We start from the raw sequence: 6128 nt of genomic DNA on the forward strand, positions 1-6128 counted from the left end.
CTCGCGGTCATAGGATCGCGATTTCGATTCCCAGACCGGGCGTTGTGAGTGTTTATTGAGCGAAAACACCTAAAGCTCCACAAGGCTCCGGCAGGGGATGGTGACGAACCCTGCTGTACTCTTTCACCACAACTTTCTCTCACTCTTACTTCCTGCTTCTGTGTGCTTGTAATTCAAAGGGTCAGCCTTATCACACTGTGTCACGCTGAATATCCCCGAGAACTACGTTAAGGGTACACGTGTCTGTGGAGTACTCAGCCACTTGCACGTTAATTTCACGAGCAAGCTGTTCCGTTGATCGGATCAAATGGAACCCTCGACGTCGGAAGCGACGGAATGCCAACAATGTATGCATGCATGTATGTATGTATGTATGTATGTATGTATGTATGTATGTATGTATGTACGTACGTACGTATACATATATGCATATATTAGTGTGTGTGTGCGTGTATCCGATGGACTCTCCTGTCGAAGACGACGTATGAGGGTTCAGCTTTTGCCGAACGATGTGCACAAATGATTTGTTTATAGTGATCAGATGTTCGTGCCGCACGTTAGGTCTCTCTTCATGAAATCGACGTTGTCTGAACAGATGCATGGCGTATCATGTGTCTGGTATCGAAGCGATCACTGAGCAACGTGAGAGGAAGTGTTTGTGCTCAAGAACACAACTCACCACACGGTCTAGGAATTGAAATCACGATTGCTAGATCCTGAGTGCAACAACCTTACCACTAAGCCATGCGTATGTATGTATGTATGTATGTATGTATGTATGTATGAATTTATGTATGTATTTGTGTGTGTGTATGTGTATGTTTGTGTTTGTGTATGGACATTTCTTATATCAAGTACTCACATTCACACGCCTACATACATATATGCCTGCGTACGTGCTTACAGGCACACACACACACACACACACACGCACACACATGTGTATATATATATATATATATATATATATATATATATATATATATATATCGTTAGATTGAACTAGATACACATACATGAATATAAATATGTTGATGCATATAATGTGCATTTATATATGTGGGAGGTAGATTTAAATTAAAGCGGATTTTTAATTAATTGAAATTTATACTAGAGGTCATTCGGTCCGACACCCAATTAATTGCATGTTTCTCTCATAATTATTGGTATTTTGTCTGTCTATGTGCCTGTATGAATGTATCTATGAAAGTATGTACATATGTATATGTTACTGTACATATTTATATGTGTGTATGCATGCATGCATATGCATCTATCTATCTATCTATCTATCTATCTATCTATCTATCAAGTCGTGTATATATATCGATATGTACATAGTTTGTACACATCTATGCACATGTATAAGCATTATCTTGTTGCAGAAACTTTGGATTCCCGATAATCATGCAGCGACGTCATGTTCTGTAGCGCGAAATCGATCTCTTTATTAACCTCCCGTTATATGGAAGTTAATGAACACGGAACCAGTAGCGAAGCACACTTTACGTTGCGTTGTAGTAAAGGAGTAAGTTCACCATGACATGACTGTCATCCATCATGCCATCATGTAGGAGCAGAACCGTTTGTTAGAAATTGTCAGGGCAGCTGAATATCGCAAGTATTTCCTAGAAGTCTTTTCTTTTTCTTTCGCCGTGTTAAAGGTTTTAGCCAATCACACAAGATGAAAAGATTGGATTCTGCTACTCCTTTGCCTTTTCTTAGAACTTTCTGGCAATAAGAGTCATATCAATTGTGCTCCGAGGCTTCAAGGCAAAACATCTTAGAGCTAAAATAAAAATATGGAAGCTTCATTTTGCTGGTGACGACGCTGTTCCGATCCTTGATGTTGACATCACAAACCGACTACTAGCTATCCACACAGTCCACTTATTACACCGTGTCTTTCACAATCATATCCTGAGGTTCAAAACTATAGTGACGTAGCAACCAAATAAGATGGCTATCTTAAAATTAATTACGGTTAGAATTAAAACAATGAGAATCCGAACCCTGTTTAAAGAACAACTCGTTCGGTGGTTGAACACGTATAAATGGATGTCAGACACAAAAATACTCAAATAGACCCTGTATTCTGAGCTTACGGATGATCATCGACCAAGGCGTGATTTAATCAATATGACAATGGCATTGTTTTACATCTTACCTGACAACCAGAAAGATATTGAGGGGGACTATAAAAATTACAGGTGAGCACGCAGAGAAATAACTGTTGTTGCAACCTTATTTGATATTTTCAGGTGGAATACAGAAAGAGTCGGAAGGAAGGAAAGCGCTGGGCAGCGGTTTCTGGGACAGGGACGGCCTCTACAAGATCTTTTAGAAGAGAAAGTTCATTTAAGGAAAAACGGAAGCATACACAAACAATATGGAATAAAAGAGCAACAGAGGTAGTAAATAACCTTCAAAATATGCTCATGTCCGAGGTAACGCCAAAGTAGATGAGATAATATAACACATACACACACATTAATTTAGGTATGTACGTATGTGTGTATCATATATATATATATATATATATATATATATATATATGTATGTATGTATGTACGTGTAGGTGTGTGTGTGTGTGTGTGTATTTTTGTGTGTGTGTGTGTGTGCTTGAAAACTGTCTATAACCATAAGTTGCAAATTACCGGTAGCCATTTTGTTCGGGAACCTATGGTGTACATAATATATATATTATAGTCTGAGATACTTTATAAAAAGACGAAATGGTCAAGGCTAGAATGGATGAAGAGTTTGGATGAAGAGACAAAGTCATGGCTCTTGGTGGCCTTCGAAGACTGGTGAAATTGATACGATTAATGTTTGTTTAAATTGTTGCAGGTCAATAATTGCACGAGTGAGAGAAGATTCCAGAGGGACAATATTCTGAGGACGAAGGAATGGGTATAGTCTTTAGGGTGATGAAAGCGATTGGGTGCATCAAGGGTGACGAAAGGTGGAAAGACGATTGGGTCTGAAATGCTTGAGCGGTGGAGGTACGAGATCCGCCAGATTCAAGGAATACAGACCAGTGTGGTATTGATAGAGAAGACAAGGATGTCCTGATCAAAATACCAACTTCATTCTTATATGGATCCACGCACACCAGCTGAAAATAGGGTATACATTAGTTACCTTCAGAAAGTTGGTCAGCGTTTCGTTAGCTTGCAGAATTAGGATAATTTCTTCCTGTTGATCTGATGAAACTACAACACTTAACCTCAAAGTAAGTTCAGTAATCGTTTCGGCTTGCCTAGCGATTGAACCCGGATTCTAGTGATGGATGGTGTACCTTCCACGTTAAACACAACACACACTGGCATCTGTCAACCGAGTTATTACTGCTAATGAAGAATAACACAAGTACTTGCAGCCCTTAGCTCACTATCGTATGCAAATTACTAAGGCGGCGTGCTGGCAGGGTTGTCAACGATTGTTGTTCAGCAGCATTTCATCCTGGTCTTTACATTCTGAATATAAATTCCGTTGACGTCAGCTTTGCCTTTAATTCTATCGGAGTCGATGAAGTAAAGTACCAGTTAAGTACTGAGGTTAATGTAATCGACTTAGCCCCTTCCCCTGAAATCTCCGGCCTTGTGTAAAAACAATTACGTAAATTACTATTAGTATAAATTATCCGTGACACTTTTTCTATATGAAAAACCTCTGTCAGTTGATCAAAATAGTTCGAGTTTGGAAATGTCTATAAGTTCTGAAGCTGTCACCTTGTCCACTAAGTAAAACAAGATTCCCCACGAATCATGTAAATTAAATTTTGTGAAATTGAATCCTCAATCTCTTGAAATTATTTCCCCCTTTACTCTGAAACAATTACCATTAGGTGTTTACTTTCTTCCTCAAACTATGAGATAAATTTCAATTATTCAAGATTAGGAAATTAATTGCATATGTCATTTAATACAGCACCACTTACTTGATAGTGCTTTAATGTTTGACTAACCATCTATTTCTGACAGCATCATTTGTATGTGTTTCTGCTGTGTGTTTATTATCTTTTGGTGTAGAGGGCGCTTTCTTTACTGAACTATCAAGAAACGAAAGTGGTTTATAGTTATTGTATTACAAAGAGATGGGTGAGGAGAGGAAAGGGAGTGAGAACTGAAGCAAAAGAGGTGGATGAAGAAGAAGAAAAATACAAGTAATACATAATGCGAGAGAATCAGGAAGAAAGAAAGAGCGAAGAGGAAAGAATGAAAATGAACGACATCATAAGATAGCAGAAGGAATGAGTTAAGAAGAAACACGAAAAAAGAAAAGGTCCAGAAAGAATGAGTGAGTGGTAGGGAGTGAGAGTGAACTCGGGAGAAGTTGTGTTAAAGCAAGAAAAAAAGTAAAAAGATGAGTTAGAGATTTAGAGATCGTGAGAGTATGTGTGTGAGTGTGTGTGTAAGTGTGTGTGTGTGTTTGTGTGGAATATGTGAGTACGTACGTGTGTGTGCGTGCGTGTGTGTATGTGTACATATGGTGGGATTCATTCAGTTTTCATGTACCAAATTCATTCACAAGGCTTTGGTCGGCCGGGGTTGTGGTAAAAGACATGTGTCCAAGGTTCTGCACAGTTGGACTGAAACCAAGACCGCATGGTTGCGAAGCAAGTTTTTTAATCACAGCCACTTTCAACTCCTATTTTCAGAAGTAAGCCGGTGAGCTGGCAGAATCGTTACCGCGCTGAGACAAAATGCTTACGGGCATTTCTCCTAGCTTTACGTTCTGAGTTCAAATATCGCTGTGGTCGATTTTTACCTTTCATCCAAAATAAGTGTCAGTTGAGCACTGGGTCGATGATATCGACATAACCCAACTCATATAAAATTGCTGGCCTTGTGCCACGATTTTAAACCATTATTTTCAGAAGCTCATATCCTGTGTTAGTAGACTTTACTTTCCATGCTTCCTGTATGAAGAAAATAAGTACAAGTTCAATTTATTTCTCGACTCAATCAACACTATCCCTCTTTACGAGAATACAGTCGATTCCTATGTTAGAAATTATTATTTAGTTTTGTCACTGTACGTTCTGTGTTCAAATTACATCGATTATAGATGAAAGATCTATGATTAATATATTCACTTGGGCGGCTTCATTCACCTGCACTACTCCACGAAAAATAAAATTGATTTCGTATCTGTAAACGAAGAGAATCAACTTACGGTAAATGTGGAAGTAATCTCCCTTGGAAGAGGAAGTTAAAAAGTGGATATACAAAAGGAAAGACTGATAAAAAAGAAAGAACTGGAGCTATAGAAAGAGAGAAAAGTAAAATATATAAAGGGGAGAGAAAACGTGGAGAAAATGGCGATTGAGAAATTAAGAAACATGGTGACTAGATACATGTTGAAATACATACACATAGATAAAAATCATAGAATGAGTGAAAAAAAAAGATGAAATAAATGAATAGATAAACAGATAAACTATAAAATTAAAAGAAATCGAGACAGGAAAAAATACTCAGGAAGCAATTTTATTAACCTACTTTTAAGTTTATACTAAATAGTTCGTTCACTTTTGAACCTTGTTCAGATATCTGTTTTTTTCTATCGCTTATCTCTGAATATTTTTTTTAAAGTGAGGGGTGTTATTTTGTTTTTCTTATTGGAAATAGGCCAGGGCATAGTTTTATTTTCTTACTACTTAGAATCTAACACCCACCCAAAATACTTTTGTTATCGTTGTTTATTTTTTTTCTTGTTAAAATCTTAAACTTGAAACAAAAGCCATAAAACTATGCGTGGTTTCAATTAGATTGAAAACCAAATAATATCTTATTTACAAAAATAAACTAAACATTTTAGATTTTAAGTTTTTAAAGAATATTTTGTATAGACGTGACAGTGTGGTAAGAAGCTTACTTCCCAACCACATGGTTCCTGATTTAGTCCCATGGCGTGACACATTGGGCAAGTGTCTTCTTCTATTGTCCCCGGCCGGCAAAAGCCTTGAGATTGAATTTCATAGACGGAGACTGAAAGAAGCCCGTCGTGTGTGCGTGTGTAGGTTGGTGTATATGTATGTATGTGCGTGTGTTTGTGTTTGCCCCCTCTCCTCCCACCGCTTGGTAACGGATGTTGGTTTGTTTACGTTCCCGTCAATTAGC

Source organism: Octopus bimaculoides, chromosome 2 (genome assembly GCF_001194135.2).
Source record: "Octopus bimaculoides isolate UCB-OBI-ISO-001 chromosome 2, ASM119413v2, whole genome shotgun sequence".
In the NCBI taxonomy this organism is placed as follows: domain Eukaryota; kingdom Metazoa; phylum Mollusca; class Cephalopoda; order Octopoda; family Octopodidae; genus Octopus; species Octopus bimaculoides.